We start from the raw sequence: 18091 nt of genomic DNA, 5'->3' as shown, positions 1-18091 counted from the left end.
GGGTTGGAATACGGGTAGAAGGGCATACACTGGCTTCTGTGCATTACCCTTGGACTTTGAGAAGTATTGAGGCAGAGGTAATTATAAGAATTATACAATTGGGTAGCTGCTTTATAAAGAGAGAAAATGCACATTTAGGTAGGTTAATCACAGTATGAAGGCAAGGTGTGAACGTCAGAAAGCCTCCTTGATGCTGTTTTAAAAGACCGTCACCTCCGGTGGTTGGAGAGACAATTGTGCTGAAAATCAAGCCCAGAACACAATTGTAAGAGTTGGAAAACTTCAGGAGGGGATGTGATTCTGTTTTGACAAGACTCTTTATGCAAAATCAGAGCATCAGTAGGAAAAAATTTAAGCCCAGGAGAGGATTGAGGGTTTTGTCAGGGATAAAAAGCTGGAAAGAAATAATTTATGGATTTGATGACACCTTCCCTGACACAGGACTTTGTATCTTGGTAAGGACCCAAGAACTGTATCTGATACACTGCTGGGGTGGTTCTCAGAGATTGGAAAAAGTAATGGTCACATTAAATGCAGTAGAGTTGCCAGAATTTTAGGCATAGAATATGGAGAAAAGAATCAAAAAACTCAGATGTAAGCAAGCAAAAACTGGATATGACCAGAATTCATCATCTGCCTTTGCTCCTCTAGACGATCCAAAGAACAACTTGTTTTTTCAAGGTTCTGGTATTGGGGACAGCAGCATTGTTGAAAAGCTCATTCGTGTCTGTCCTCTGTAAATCAGGACTGACAATGGGCAATGCTATTATAAAACTGGCCTTTCTGCCAGCAATGTGGGTGATGATGGTGCAGAGTGGCAGAGGCCAGGTGGCATCATTCAACCACCAGGAACAAGATGGGCACAACTACCTTGCTGGCATCCAGGTTGAAATTGCTGCCTCATGGCTCTAAACCATGAGGATTTATAGATATGGTTAGTACATAATGGTATTTTAAAGGCTTTAATAGATGGGCAACCAACGAGGGTATTTCTTAATGTAGATTATCCAAAGGAATCAAGGATGAATAAAAAGAATGCTAAGGTCAGCTGCCCCAGAGGAAATTCATGATCCTTTGCCTATTTTCCAGAGCTGAGCTGATTCTCAAATCTAGAACTCATCAGTTAAGGAGAAGAAGAATTATATAACACCACAGCAAATATATGCAGCCCTTCCCCAGAATGACCTATAGCTGTTTCCTTGAGTAACAATATAGTGGGGAAAGGGAGATATCCAGATCTTTTGAGGGTTGTTGTATACTGGGTTTAATACAGAACATGGAGAACCAAAGTGCCATTATGGCCTACATGAAAGATTAAAGTTTCATGGGGAACCAATAATGAGTATTGGCTCAGTGTGTCCGACAGGAAGCCTGGAACTGAGTATTCCTTCACTTCTCAAATGTGTCATCGGAATGGGCAAGTTTAGCAGTAGGCAGAACCATCTTGGCCAAGACAGTAATTAAAAAACAGTATCAGATTCCAGGGCAAGAGCACAGAGTGGTATGGTCCTATGTGCTCAACGAGTAACATATACACAGGTCCAGGAACCAAGGGGTGAAGTAGAAATGGTCATGCTCTCTATCACTTTCAGTGACCTGGATGGGAGTGTGTGCTTCTCATCTCTGTAACTTTAGTTTGTATTGTTATAGAGTTCCTTGTTTCCAGAGAGAATGTTTCCATCAGGGATTCACTAAGACTGACACTGAACTTAAGACTATTGCTTCTGCCAGATCACTTTGGGCCCCTTGTACGAGTAAACCAACAGCAACAGAAAGGAGTTAACACGTGGTCAGAGGTAACTAACTTGGATTAGCATGAAGACATGGAGCTTCTGCTATGGAGTAAGGGCTGTGAAAAATATGTCTAGAACTCAGGGATTCACTAGGTACTTCTTGGTACTCCTATCCTCAGTTTTAGTTGTACACAGGCAGGGACAGAAACCAGAGCTTGATAAGAACCTGGGAACCAGGGGCTTAAACTGCTCAAGGATGAAGGTCAGGGTCACTCTACCAGGCAAACCATTTTGCCCAGCTAGCCTAGAGGAAGGGGGATCCAGAAAGGGTTCTGAAGGAGGGAGATGATGGGGACCAATTATAGTCTTGGGATATAAGCTTCATTAATGCCCAGCATGGTTAAGTTTCCCCAGACACTGTAATCGAAGAATCCCAGAGAAGCTTTGTATGAATGGGCTAAACATACTATGAAAGTAAGTGGATATGAGCAAGGGAAGTAGGAGACTGAAGTAGATGATTGGGGCCCCCTCCACCCAATCTCTTTTACAGGGGCACTGCACGCATTTTCCAGGTATTGTGAGTGTTACTGGCCGACAATTCCTAGCTTTATCCTTTTCTGGAGAATTGCCATTGGTCCATGGAATTTCCTTGCACAGAAATGTCTGGGAATTAAATTCTCTATCTCAGACAATTTACAGCAAATGACAGACTGATGCCTCAAGGTGAGACATCTCTGTGGTACCATTCATGCCTCAGAGCTCTTCATGAGATCAGGATGTAGCTAGGCTTCCCTCAAAACCATATCTTTCCTTTACTTCTTCCAGTACCCCATAGATTTCATGGGGAGAACAGCTTCAATAACTGACTTGCATAAGAATCCCTATCTCAGGCTCAGCTTCCAAGGAACCTGACCACTTGTCAAGCACATCCATTGCTAAGACTGCCTTGACATTAGCCCTTCCCTCCTGTGTAAGATGAGTTAAATCTGTTCTGAGCAGGCTCCTTTATCAGCCTGTTCTGTCTTAGCACTGACCCTTCTGCACTGAAATGGAAGACTTGTGTAGGTGTAAAACTATCCTTGGAATCTTAGATTCAATGCAACTCCAATTTTTCAGATAAACAAGGGTATGAAATATTATGAGTGATTAGCCTGTGACCAAATACTGTAAAATGTATACATTTTAACCAAATTAGTAGTTTGCCCCCCTCCTTCACACAAAACCATGGGTCACCTGCTGGTAGTGTTAAAGTGTGAATTGCCTCTTTTCACTCTCTTAGGTTAAACTATTTTCTGTTTGTAAATACAACCTGGAGGTCATCCTGCAGTGTGTTACTGTGTTCAAGGCAATGAAGCATGTCCTCAGAGCCATCAGATACTTTGAAAAATCCTTGATTTCAGACCTTGTCTTGTAGAACAATGGATATATTAGTCAGAGGAGGTTAACTACTGCAGATATCTCCAAATCTCCATGGATGAGCATGGTAATAGTTTCTTTCTCATTCACATCATGGGCCAATGAAGGATCCATTGTGCATGGTCTTCCATGGGCTAGTCTTTGATTCTATGGGCCAGTCCAGGAAAAGGCCACCCTCCCTTCTGTGCACACTCTGGCACATGTCTCCACTAAATGAGAAGTTTTTGGGAAATATCATTCAGTATAGTGTCTGGGAGGAAAGAGACACAAGATGTTGGTGAGCACCAGTGCTTGCGCTCGCTCTCTCTCTCTCTCTCTCTCTCTGCCAGTGTGAAATTTCTGCTTAAGTGTTATGCTGTTTAGCACTTCCTAGGACATTCAATAGATCCTTATGGGAAGAGCCTCTAATAAAATTGAATCTCCTTCTCTAAGATACACAACTGTATGCTCTTTAGCAGTTGCAGTGCCACTGGTAAATGCTGGTTCACCATTTCTTTCTAAGACAAATGGATCTCAGCAGTAGGAGTTTCTAACAAATACCACTTTAGAAACAAAATATTACAGGTTAACTTTTTAGGTTCTTGAGTTTTTGCAGTGCATTAGACTTTTTGTGCCACTGATTAAAGTATTGCTAAACACACTTGACAACTACCAACACTTGAAAGTGCCTCTGCTATTCCTAACACCTGTTTGAACATTGCTTGATACAAAACCAGTTTCTGCTTCTTGGGGACAATCTAATTTAACTGAACTGTCATTTGTTTTTCTCCCACTTTCCCTTTACATGAACTTATCACAGTCATGCCTGACACCATGGGAAGTCAAGGCCAGAGCCCGTATTTTGGCTCAGGACATATCTTGAACAATGCATGTCCAGCCTCATCTTTCACTGGTTTGCCCCATCTGTTTCTCTTTGGTCTTATACCTTTTATCCATGTCATTGTGTGTCTACGCTGGGTTAGACAGCTCACTTGTAGATTATCTATCTGTCTCTGACTCTTCATCCCTTGCAAGTTGGAAGCATGGAAATTGTGCAAAAACTCTTAAGAATGTATTCAGATTATTTGTTGAATTCCTAACATATGCCACAATACAATGATGAGCAAGAGGCTCGTGTAAATAGAGTTTACAGTCAATGAAGAAAGAATTCGTTCCTCCCCCACAAAAAAGTAAACACTTGAATAAAAACATTGTAAGTCATGATAAAGACTATGAGGGAAACAAACAATGGAATATCATGTGAGATGTTCTAACTCAGAGGTTGGGAAAAGCATGGCATGTCTGAGAAACTAAGTGAGAGGAGTTGGAACACAATGTGCAAGAGTAAGGGAGGAGTGGTTGATGTGCTTTGAGAGATAAAGAGGGGCTGGTTGTAGCCCACCATCGCCACCTGGGGTGGTGGACAATGGCTGATCAGACAACATATACCTGTTCTCACATACACACACACACACATTTATGCATACAGTGTATCATCACCACCATGATAATTCTGGCTTCCTTCCACCAAGATCACTATAATAAACCCAGTACTTCTGGCAACACTCATTTATGTAGAAATTCACTAGCCATTCCTCTATCTTCAATATTCCAGAGCAAGCTATTCAGAGTTAGGTTGTGCTCTGCATTCACAAAATAAGCTGAGGCTATCACATTGTTGATTTAGCACCTCGTAGGATAAGGAGTTGTACAGTGCCTTACCCATGGAGTGCTCACATTGTGACGCTGGCTTGTGGGGACAGACCAAATGCTCTATTAGCAGCCCATGGGTGTGGCACATAACTACCAGAGGGCCATGTAGCCTACGGGTATCAGGATAGCTTTTTCAATTCTCAACTTGAGTTCAATTCTGGCAATAGCAAAGAGTGTTTTTCATCTCAGTGTAATCTAGAGGAGAAGATTCTTGCCTGTAAGGCTGTGAGAACTTAGAAGATTTTCACTTGACAAAGTAGAAAATTGCCATGCTTCCTGTGGCGGATACCAGTACCCATGAGGACAATCCAAGCAAACAAGCATAGAGATGTACGAATGTTGGGTATCCCCACCCTGGTCCTAGCCTCCCTAATGTGGAAAGGCACAATTAGGCCTATCCTGAAATAGATATCCATGTCTATTCCTTATATCAAAGCCTTTACTACTATTTGCAAGAAATCTTTCATATTTGCTGATGAGTTTACTGGTGTCCCTCTTTACATAGTCTTTGACCCTGTTATTGCTATGGAGACTGGCTTTTTTAAATAGACTGAAAAATACCAATTGATTGTCTCAGTTATTAACCTCATAATTTTGACTCAATGCTAAAGCAAACACAGTCTTCCCCTAATATGATCACTGTATGTGTTCTATGATTTCACTGTGACATAAAGATATTTTAACATGCTATTGTGATATACAACCTCTATCATGGTGCCCAGCGATCCCTGCCTCCTGATGTTTATGCCTTTGTGTGCTCCTCTCCCCTTGAATGTTGGCTAAGCTTTTTGACTCACTTGTAGTGAGAAGAACATAACAGTAAGAATGAAATGTCATCTCCAAGTTTAGATTCTAAAAGACTGTGGCTGCCATTTGGGTGCTTGCCTTCTGTCTCTTACTCGTTTTAAGAAAAGCCAGATGTCAAGCTGTGAGCTGACTTATGAGGAGGCTCAAGTGGGAACTGAGGGAGGACTCCAGTCAACAGCCAGTGAGGATCTGAAGTTCTCATTCTAACAATCCATGAGGAGCTGAATCCTTCCAAGAGTGAGCTTATAAGCAGATTATCTTCCAACTGAGCCTTTGGGTGAGACTGCATGCAGCATGAGCCCACAGCTTCACTAATACCTCATGAGTGACCTCGAGCCAGAGGTACACATCATTGCATTTCTTATCAATGAAGATTGACAATGAGATAATCATTGTTGAGAAACAAAAACCTCAATTATTTAAAAATAATTATAGCTTTACAGGGAATTTTAGCAATGGTACAGACAGGCCTCACATACACTTTACCCAGTTTCTCCTAATGGTTATACCTTACAAAACTGTAGTAAAGGTTCAAAAGTATAAACAAAACCAGGTATCATATTTGTGTAGAGTTCCATGCCATTTTACCCAAAATTGTTCCATCGCCACAAAGATCTTCCTTATACTACCCCTTTGTGGCCATATCCCTCCTGTACATCATCCCTCATTCTTGGGAAACACTAGTCTATTCATCTCCATAATTTTGTTATTTCAAGAATGTTATATGAACGGAATCATACAGTATATGACCTTTTGAGGTTGACTTTTTCATTGAGCATAGTGCCCTTCATATCCATCTGCTTTTTGTTTTAAGCCATTAAGTTTTTGTAGTGATTTGTTACATGGCAATAGATAATTAATACACTACTCTTGTGGGAAAAATTACTTTCTGATTAGAGTGTGAGCTGAAAATAGATTTACTATAGAAAAGAAATTTACAGTGACCTTAAACTCCTGTTCCTAAGGCTCATCTATTCACACAACAGATGAATTACAGAGGAATAAAATTGCATACATATAAACCAACATTTCTCAAAATATATTTCACCAATCATAGGGCCATGAGAGGTATCTCTTTGGGGACCACTCACATAGAGTTAAGCACAGAAAACAAAGTATGACACATTAGTGGTCAAGAATGATCACTAAGTATGTACAAGAATTACTTACGTTTTTTTGGAGAAAAATGCATATTCTTACAGCCTTGAGATTCACACCAAGAGATTCCAGTTCTGTAGTCTAAAGTGGGATGAGTTGAGTTTTTCTTTCCCCAGTTTTAACAAGCCTTTGAGGTGATTCTGTGGTAGGTGTCTTAGGATCGTATTTGAGAAAAATATTCTACAGCTTTTTTCTCTTTTCTTTTATTTTGCTGGTCCTGAACTTTTCCTCATTTCCTTTGATTTTTGATAGCTTACATTACTATCGTAATATTTTGTATTGAATAGTAGAGAACAAATAGGAATGAGAATCACAGATAGGAAACATGATGCTAGATCTGCCATCTTCTACCTGTGCTACCTTAAGATAGTTCCTTAAGCTGCCTCAGCCTCAGTTACACAGTCATCTCACACAGCTGGTGTGAGGCTTTCAAAACAGTGTTTAAATCATGCTGGTATGTGGTAGGAGCACTGTAAATCCTAGCTAGCTTTACAGTACTATTCCGTCCTTCCTCTCATTTAATTATTTGGAAGCCTGGCTGCTCCATTTCATGGTTCTCCAGCAAACTTGTCTCTTCCTTTTTAGCCTCTAGTAGCCTCATGCTTTGCCATCGTGTCAGGGACCTTTATCATCACAATGCATTTTGTCATTGCTTTTGCTACTGTCGTTTCTGCAGCAGCTCCATGGCAGTACATTCCTCTGTATAAATCATTATTTATGGGCCAACTGCCAATAAAAATAACCACAGGAAATATCTAAAGCCTGATTTTGTTTTCTAATACATTTTTCCCCTTTGTAAAGGACACCATTATTAAGATATTTTTAAACAATTTCTGGAACCAGTTACCTCTTTACAAGAGTCTCTAGTTGGTAATGAAAGAATGAACATTAAATGCTTTCAAATAAGTGGCTGAGGGAAAAATAGGAATATTTGTGTTAAGAAGAACAGTTATTTAATTATGAGCATTTTATGGTGCTGTTAAGGTATCAGAACCCCACAGCTTGCTTTACTAACGCTGCATTTCAAAACCTAGCTGGTGCTGGTTTCCTTCCATTTTCAACATTTTGTTTCCTGGCAAATTAAAAACAGCAGGCCAGTTTGGGGATAAACATTAAAATACAAATACTTCAGCTCTAGTGATTTTGCAAAGCAGCCACACAAAGCACTTGCAGTTTTAAGCATATTTTTAAAAACACACATTGCTTGGGGACTGCTGTGCCATAATATCTTACCCTGAATAGGTTGTTGATTCGTGGCAATGCATTTAATGTCAGTGCTTTTATTATTTAACATAAAATTTGGGTAACAAACCTGGTCCAGATTCAGAGGGAGCAAAAGCTGACAAGTTTCTGTCTTGTTGATGTGCTATTTAGCAGAGAATCTGGGTTTGCAAAACACATTGACCTGCTGCTTCAGGGGTCTTCCAGGGGGCCTTCTTTTAGGATCAGCAGTGGCGAGTGCTGGTTTTTAAAAATCATTATCATTATGGTTATTACTTTTGCAAATACAGTTATAGCCAAGTATACTAATAAGCAGCTCTCCTATAATGCTAGCAATTTACAAAAGGTTTCCTCCTCGTGGACTGGCTCTATTCTCATAATAGCTAAGTAGGCATGAATGTTATCACTTCCACTACATAGATGTGGAAGCTGAGGCCCAGAAGAGTTCAGCGATTCATGCCAAGCTCCTAATAGGCAGAAATAGAAGTTGAACTCAGGTGCTTGACCCAGTTCTAGAACTCAGCGTATCTTGTTTAGTTAACATCTCTCCAAACGTCAGAATAATTACACATTTCAAGTAAACAATAGGACCAAATAGGAACAAATCAGGCAGGTTATTCATTTGGGAGTGTTCCCTTGGTTTTAAATGTTCAAATGTGCATTTCCCTCATTGAACTCCTGTAAACCCTTCAAAACCCAGTTACTCCTACACATGCCTTTTCCCAATTCTACCAGACATCATCCTCTACTTACATCTTTCTAAAATAATTGTACAGTACTTCTGTGCTTGGCACTGTGCTAAGCATTGAGGATTTAGCAGTAAGAAGTAGACACTGTCTGGAGTATCAATAAGTTACTCACAAGCGGGACACGTATGAAACTCAAAACTGCAAACATGAGTTTTAAATTATAGTGATGATAAAGGCTAGAAAAGAGAGAACATGGAGTTTTGAGGATGTGGAATTAGGATGCCGAAGCTAGGTTGAGAGAGTGGAGAGAGGACAGAGGAGGTAGGGAGAGGACATGAAAGTACCACGGGCAGGTTTCTCTGAAAAAACAGTATGGCTCTTACTCTTCAGATTGTAGCTAGTGATTCATATGTTCTTTCCCCCATTATTCTATATAGCATTGGTGACATGAGTCATATTTTATCTATATTTAATTCATCTCTGAGCTTAGGGTAAGGGCTCAATGATATTTGTAGCTGCTTTGTTTTGTCCACTGAGCCATCAAGGCAACGACCCCCTTCCTAAGCCCCAAGATAAAAGCTAGATGATGCACTTTCCAGCTGATTGTTACCTGGTGTTTTAGGGAGATTAAATCAATACAAGTATTGCTTACTAGTATTTCCTCTATCACTGCCTCTATTATTGTTACCATTAATAATCTTATACTTATATGTTCCTGTATATCTGTTTAAAGTATGCATCATGTCCACCCATCATGTTCTAATGTTAATGAGATAACATAATATCAATATTTAGAGCACTTACTTTATACTATGCCCTTTTCTAGGCCCTTCATAAATATTTCCTAATTTCATCTTCACAGTATTCCAATAAGAGAATTATTATTTTACAGATGGTGAAACTGATACAGCAAAAGGTAATATGAATTGTTCATGGACCAAGTAAAACATGGTAGCATGATTTGAACTAAGTAGCCTGCGTCTGGAGACTACGATCTTAGGCACTATCCTTAAATACTTTTTATTTTTGAGACAAGGTCTCACCATGTTGCCCAGGCTGTTCTCAAACTCCTGGTCTCAATCAATCCTGTTGCCTCAACCTTCCAAGGAGGTGAGATTACAAGCACATACCACCATGCTCAGCTACTCTAACATACATATTTTCATGATTTGTCTAGTCTAAGACCCACCCAGTCCAATGGTCTTCCTCATTCAGTACTGGCTTGCTGCAGAATTTTACTGTTTTATCTTTAAAAAAGTCACTGGGTGGGTGTACAACATGACTCAGTGCATACAAATACCATAACTCACAGGGATATTCATCCTCTAGGAGAAGATGGCATTGCCCTAAATTTGAGGATGAGGTGATACAATGCCTATATTCATCATATCCCATCAGTTAACATTTGGACTGAATTGACTCATTAAGAGGGTGACTGGCCTGTTGGCTATTTGATTCAATAGGTTTCAGAGACAACCAGAAGGCTTCAGATGTAGCAACTGATCAGCCTATCCCAGAGAATTCAAAACTGTTATCATATAGTTCAAATCTCCAGCAATTCTTCACAAACACAAACTGAAATAGTCATTTTCTTTTCAGTTTCATTGATTTTTTTTTTTGTATCTGAGAAGCCCTATGCAGGCAGAACAGAATCTTTGCACCCTGCTTAACTGCCCCCTAGAGTGGTACCCATTTCCTAATGAAACAGTTCATGGAGAAGGGAGGATCACACAGACTTTCATTGCCTCTCCTTTTACCCCTTTTTTTCTCGCTAACTAGTTGTGTTAGATTTTTGTATTAGTCTATTTTTATGATGCTAATAAAGACATACTTAGGCTGGGTAAATTAAAAAGAAAAAGAGGTTTGATGGACTCAATTTCACAGGGCTGGGAAGTCTCACCATCATAGTGGAAGGCGAAGGAGTAGCAAAAACACTTCTGACATGACAGACAGCTGGCAAGAATGCTTGTGCAGGGAAACTCTCATTTATAAAACCATCAGATCTCGTGAGACTTATTCACTACTGTGAGAACAGTATGGGGGAAACTGCCCCCATGATTCAACTATCTCCACCTGGCCCTGGCCTTGACATGTGGGAATTATTACAATTCAAGGTGAGCTTTGGATGGGGACACAGCCAAACCATATAAATTTTCTGGGACAACAGACATCAAGACAAAGAATCTTTGGTCCATTCATCTCCTTTGAGGGCCATCAGTGGTCCTTTTAATATCATTTAAACATTTACAGAACCCTTTCATTTTCACATTAAATACATATATACTTCCCAGAGAGTCCTGGTCTGTTAGCCCTGACAAGCTTCTTATTTCCTTCCATTTCTGACTCTCCAAAAGATCCATCCTGGAGCTCAGAAAGAGGCAGCATATCAAAAATGGACACTAACATCTGCACTTTCTGCTGCAACCATATAGATGTCCATTACAGCAATTGGATCCACTTGTTTAAAGCCTTCCCAGTAGTATGAACCAGGCTTTGGAGTTAACAGCCCAAGCCCTTCAACAGCTATTCTATACCCTCAATTCGTGTTCTTAACATGTCTTGAATTTTAAGTTGTTTGAGTTTTTAATTAAATATTGAAGAATTTTTGTGGCACAACATGACAGCCTATTGCCAAATCATTTATACAATCATGTTACATTATTTTTAAAGCACTTGCCCTAGTAGGAAAAGTCCTCTAAGACATGCAACCGGCCAAAATCACTAGGGTTTTCCGTAAATTAAATTTTAAGAAAAGATACTCATAATTTTGGTTAGCATTTCTCCTTCTAAAAGATTCCAGAGAAAAATCTTTCCTTCACAGTTATTAACATTTAACAGCTCGAGGAATTTCATTCACTCGTTCTTTTTTTTTTTTTTTTTTTTAAGAAATGAGACTATGTTGCCCAGGCTGGCTCCAACTCCTGTCCTCAAGGAATCTTCCCACTTCAGCTTCCCAAATAGCTGGGATTATGGGCCTGAGCTACCATGCTCAGCTAGAATTTCCTTTTTTTTTGAGACGGAGTTTCCGCTCTTGTTACCCAGGCTGGAGTGCAATGGCGCGATCTCGGCTCACCGCAACCTCCGCCTCCTGGGTTCAGGCAATTCTCCTGCCTCAGCCTCCTGAGTAGCTGGGATTACAGGCACACACCACCATGCCCAGCTAATTTTTTGTATTTTTAGTAGAGACGGGGTTTCACCATGTTGACCAGGATGGTCTCGATCTCTTGACCTCGTGATCCACCCACCTCGGCCTCCCAAAGTGCTAGTATTTCTTTCTTTATAAAGACATTTATGAGATATTGTGCATACTTTAATATACTATCTTACTTAATATTTATAAAAATTCCTTAGCATAATAATTTCTTACTCCCCTTGAAAAGGTGAGAAAACTGAGGCCCAACTAGTAGAACAGTTGCTCCAAGAGCACTTTGTACAAGTGCTTGTACAAAGTCACAGAGGAGAAATTTGCAAAGCCAGGATTTAAACTGATTTCAGTTCAGAATCCTTTCTCGAATTCTAGCTCTTTGCTTCTATCACACTCACTAACACCTTTTCCTTGTGGATTAAGGGAATGACTGATAAGCTCACAAGTTTCCTTCCAGTCCTGTGATCCTATGATATTAACTAATTCCTTCTCTCCTTCCTTCCTTCCTTCCTTCCTTCCTTCCTTCCTTCCTTCCTTCCTTCCTTCCTTCCTTCCCTCCTTCCTTCCTTCTTCCTTCCACATTTACTGAACACCTATTACGTACTACATGCCAAACATACAAAAAAGATACTGCAACCACCTTAGAGCATATTATAACATGTTTTTCCAGTCCTAGGATAGTCTCTGGCCTTCATCTATGCATTTATTCATGCATTAACTAAGCAAAATATTTATTGAACACCTAATAATGAATTATACTAAGCCCTAGACATTCAGCAAATAATTCAGGCTCTGTCCTTGAACACATGGAGCTTCTGCTCTGGTGCCTCCACCTGGTTCTCTCTTCATCTTCTCTTTTCCTTGCAGATGCTTATTCGCAAGGGCTTCGCTGAGTCAGGAGGGATTTGCAAGCTCAAGAATTCAGGGTGCATATTTTCAAGTGGGAATTGAGGTTATGAGATGTTCTATCAGACACTCATTTCCACTTATTTGATAGTCAATCCTGGTACCAAAAGATATTTTCATTTATCTTATTTCTTCTCCTCTTCATTTTGTTTTTATTTAACCTTTTATATGTGCGGTTCTCACCTCCCCCAACTTGTCTGTAAGCTCTTTGAGTCACTCCATGGTGACTCTACACAGAGTATAGGCTATAAAAATATTCACTGAATAAATTCCAAGTCCATTTCTCTGTCCCTTGTTGTTGCTATGTGTCTATAAACATGAGGTAGCAACTCTAAAGTCTTGTTATAACAGGCTAGCCTGTAACTATGAATAATACATATATCTCAAGCAAACTCCACACCCCAGATAGCAGGCGCTGCCAGTGAATGATACAACCAGTGACTATAACTTCTTGATGAATATAGCTAGCAAGTGTTCTCCTAAAAGTTATGCAACTCCCCCACGTGGATTTTAGACTTTTCTTTCCTCCTCAATAACAGCATTACAGAGCGGGGTGTGGAGGATGGCATGGGAGAGTCAATAAAACAAAAGTTGTCATATTTGTCCTAATCTGTACTTTGGTTTCCTTATCTTGGATTTAATCTCAACAATAAAAGATACTCTATCTGTACCTCTATCACGTGAAAGTGTTTTTATAAGCAATAAACATAGTATTTATATTGTGACCAAAGTTTAAACCATATATTATATTACAGGCCAATTTAATTTTTGTTCTTTCATTTTCCATGTTGTGCTTTTACCTTACCAGGTTTAGAACTCATTTTTTGGGTCCGTCCTCTCAGCTTTGATACTTTTATTTAAGCTAAGATGTCTGTGCTTGATAATAGTTTAATTATCAACTATCTTCAGGTACTAATAATATGTAAGTACTGGGTATTATGACTTTTCCGAGTAAAGAAATATGGTAGAATAAAAAAACCTTGAAAGTAGTCATCCTACAACATACAGAAATGTGTGTGATCCACTAATCTACCACCATCTACCCTCAAGGCCAATGCTGTGGGAAGATCAAATTTTGAAATGTTGAAGAACATTCATTTTATTGATGATTGAAAGGGACAATCTAAGAGTTAATAGTTTTTGCACTGTGATACCTACATCAGATACAAATCTAAATTTTCCCTGTGACCCTGTGAAAGAGACAATATTATCCTGCCACCATCCTTTTTTTTTTTCTTTTTTTGAGATGGAGTCTCACTCTGTCACTCAGGTTGGAGTTCAGTGAACTCAATCTCAGCTCACTGCAACCTCTGCCTCCCAGATTCAAGTGATTCTCCTGCCTCGGCCTCCCGAGTAGCTGGGATTACAGGCACCTGCCACCACCCCCAGTTATTCTTTATTTTCATTTTTTTGTACTTTTAGTAGAGACAGGGTTTCACTGTGTTGGCCAGGCTGGTCTTAAACTCCTGACCTCAAGTCAACCTCCTGCCTTGACCTCCCAAATTGCTAGGATTACAGGCATGAGCCACTGTACCTGGTCAACTGTAATTCTGTAAATATGACTCCTTTAAGAAACAGAGCCAATTAATTAGGTCTGGAGGATACCTAAGGCTATATGTGCCATTTCATTCCAGAATTTTGGCCATAGCTACATGAGTATTTTACAGAAATGCTCAAAAGATATGACAAAAATTTTTCAGTTTTTAATTCCACTCAAGGGCAATGTCCAGTAGAAGTTAGATGAATTTATACTTTATCAACTTACTTTAGTAATGTTTTCATTTTCCTTATAGAGGGCACTCCAGAGGCTGATTCTCAATTCTGTCCTTTAATCTAGCTTTGCCTAAGGCGAGAGACATTCTTAATTCAGAGGGATTTGTGCCATTTACTATGGAGCAGTATTTCAAAAAGTTTCCAGGTCCTGAATCCCTTTGAGAATCTAATGGAAAGTATGGACATGCTTCAAGAAAAATAAATGCACTGTATTAGCCCATTTTCACACTGCTAATAAAGACATACCTGAGACTGGGCAATTTACAAAAGAAAGAAATTTGACTGGACTCAGTTCCATGTGGCTGGGGAAGCCTCACAATCATGGCAGAAGGTGAAGAGGAGCAAGTCACATCTTACGTGGAGCTTGCAGGCAAAAAGAGAGCTTGTGCAGAGAAACTCCTGTTTCTGAAACCAGCACATATTGTGAGACTCAGTTGCCATCACGAGAACAGCACTGGAAAGACCCATACCCATAATCAGTCACCTTCCACAGGGTTTCTTCCACAACATGTGGGAATTATGGGAGTTAAAATTCAAGATGAGATTTGGGTGGAGACACAGCCAAACCATATCACCCACATAAGGAAATACACACAAAATTTTGCTTACACTTTGAAAAGACTCAGGAATGTCCTGAAGTCTTTCTGTGAGCCTTCTAGGCATCCATGGACCCACATTACCAATCCCTACTGTCCCTAGATGGGCAAATTTTCCTATGGATTCCACCATGTTAGAACATTTCATCTTACTTCTCATCTCAAATAAACAACGTTTCTGGCCAAAGTTTCGCTGGGAACATACGAAATTTTGCGGGTCGGGCGTGGTGGCTCAAGCCTGTAATCCCAGCACTTTGGGAGGCTGAGGCGGGTAGATCAAGAGGTCAAGAGGTCAAGACCATACTGGTCAGCATGGTGAAAACCCGTCTCTACTAAAAATACAAAAAAATAGCTGGGCATGGTGGCGCATGCCTGTAATCCTAGCTACTCAGGAGGCTGAGGCAGGAGAATTGCCTGAACTCAGGAGGCGGAGGTTTCGGTGAGCTGAGATCGCACCATTGCACTCCAGCCTGGGCAACAAGAGCGAAACTCAGTCTCAAAAAAAAAAAAAAAAAAAAAAGGAAAGAAATTTTGCTTAACCCTAATGTGATTCTGGTATCTAGAAATCTCAAATCTGATCCTTTCACCTGTGACTAGAGACCACAGAATCACTCAGCATGTTAACAAAGACAAATGTTGGTCTGTATTATTTCCAAGATAATCTAAAGTCCCTGTCCTGCATGGGACTTGGTTTAATAATTGATACACAGTTCTGAGTGGCAGGTTTTTGATAAACAGTTGAGGTCTTTGAGTAACAAGGGTCACTCATGAAGGAAGAGATCAGAGATAGCAGGTTTCTTCTAGATGAAAACCCACAAGGGTACTCGTGCTGCTATACTAGGTACCATCTGTAATTGATGAGTGGTTTTCAAAGCCGTCCCCAGCTAAAGCATTTTGCAGTAATCTACTCAGACGGTACTTACTTGCTGTCAATAAATCCCATAATTCAGACTGTCCACCTGAATCACTCCTCAAGGAGTATGAGTAAAGGCTTTTTCCTCCTCTCCACTTCCTCCCTCTCAATCACCTTTCTCTCAGGAGCAGGCCAGCACTAGTGAAGGCCGATTAAATTCATCTATTTCACTGTCAAATGAAATGTTAAAATTCCCTCAACCCCTCAGAAGAAACTTTTGACAATCAAGTAATATAGCAATTCCAACCAGATGTCAAATGCTTTTAGAGAACAATTGTTCATGTCTCGCTTTTTTTATTCTAATCATTTTTTATGGCAAACATTAATAAAAATAAAATACTATGTTCTTAGAAATTATGACACAGATGCCTTTTCCTTAGCTGAAGTGAGTCTTCCTTTTTCAATAAGATACTAAGGGCAAAAAAAAAAAAAAAAAAAAAGCATTCCTAATGCCTAACCACAAACAGCATTTACACTTCTGGGCCAGAGTAAGACCTCAATGGTATATGATTATATTTACATTGTATAGCAAAATAAGATTTGAATAAAAAACAAAAGTTTGTGAGTCTCTGCTATGCACTAAGTACTGCACCAGAGCTGAGGGCTGGGTTTTTTTCCTGAAAGAGTTGAAAACCTGAACCAAAAAATGTCAACCTCATATAAAATAATAGTTTTTACAAAAAGAAATACAAGAGGAAAAAAATCTTTAAAAGTGTGGGATAGAACAAAACAAGTTATCAATGTCCAGAATAAGGAATATTCTGAATAAAATTAATCTAATTGAAAACAAAGGGTTCCCATTTTCTATGTAATGTCAGAAGTGGATAAACCTCATCAGGAATAATTTCTTCCATATTAATCCCACTGTGATTATATGTGAGAGTAGGACCCAACATCTGCAAATACTTTATTCCTCTCAAATTGAGGGAAATCCATTTTCCTTCACTTCTACCTTCAACAGAGCAAGGTCCAGAGTGTTTATGACATCCTAAGGGAGAAAACTGCAAACACTATTCTGTAACAAACATTTGTCATTCTTGTCATTCATGTGTCATTCTTACATAATATCTGAAACCCATTCTTCCTTCGAGAATCCCTCCCTTTGTGGGCAAAGCACAATTTGTGTGTCCCTGTGGAGACTGAAAATGTCTGACACTCATTTTACAAGACTTACCTTGCACCTAGAGATAGCCCAAAATTTGGGCTCTATCAATCTGATTTCTGCACCGGGACCTTGAATTTAACATGAAACTAAAAAGCAGAGGTCCTAGAGATAAGTCTCCAGCATGGGTGGTGGCTATGAAAAGATGAATCATCCAGAGAGCAGTCACAGCAGCTGTGCTGGTGGTGGTATAACGTGTGGAGCGCCAGCTACAGCAGCAGGCATGTGGCACGTCATAGTGGTGGCAGTATTGCCCACAGGCTTCGGCTCTGTGGTGTGATTTGGACCACGGTTTCCTGTTCTCAAATCTTTCAGCCAGGATCTTTTGCAATCTAGTCTGCTCTTGAGCTGGTCACTAAGTATCCTCCTCATTGTCTTTAGAGGTGTATTAAAGCAAGGTTTTGGAACTGATGCCTCACTGCAATCTTACCTTTTATCTTCTTGTATCACTGAACTTTTTTTTTTAATTTGGACATAATTTAAACTTACACTGAGGTTGCAAGACTAATTCAAAGAATTCCTGGATATCTCTTTAGCCAGATTTCTTTCTTTCTTTTTTTTTTTTTTTTTTGAGACGGAGTTTCGCTGTTGTTACCCAGACCAGAGTGCAACGGCACGATCTCGGCTCACCGCAACCTCCGCCTTCTGGGTTCAAGCAATTCTCCTGCCTCAGCCTCCCGAGTAGCTGGGACCACAGGCGCGCACCACCATGCCCAGCTAATTTTTGTATTTTTAGTAGAAACGGGGTTTCACCTCGTTGACCAGGATGGTCTCGATCTCTTGACCTCGTGATCCACCCACCTCGGCCTCCCAAAGTGCTGGGATTATAGGCGTGAGCCACTGCGCCCGGCCTTAGCCAGATTTCTAATGTTAATATTTT

At 40.0% G+C, this 18091-nt stretch overlaps 1 long non-coding RNA gene across 3 annotated transcripts in view; it reads right to left on the bottom strand.

Annotated features, from left to right (window-relative positions):
• LOC118148595 (uncharacterized) overlaps positions 1–17438 on the bottom strand; it is a 74068-nt gene extending 56630 nt beyond the window's left edge. For 2 of the 3 annotated variants that reach the window (XR_004735484.3, XR_013528153.1), the window contains exon 1: positions 17224–17415. This is a non-coding gene — a long non-coding RNA (uncharacterized LOC118148595). Of the gene's footprint in view, positions 1–17223 lie in introns of all 3 variants that reach the window. The other variant, XR_013528152.1, reaches the window with a different exon arrangement.
• Positions 17439–18091: the final 653 nt, after the last annotated feature.

Source organism: Callithrix jacchus, chromosome 16, assembly GCF_049354715.1.
Source record: "Callithrix jacchus isolate 240 chromosome 16, calJac240_pri, whole genome shotgun sequence".
Taxonomy (NCBI): domain Eukaryota; kingdom Metazoa; phylum Chordata; class Mammalia; order Primates; family Cebidae; genus Callithrix; species Callithrix jacchus.
Note: the sequence above shows the minus strand (reverse complement) of the source record. Positions and strands in the feature narration are given on the sequence as shown.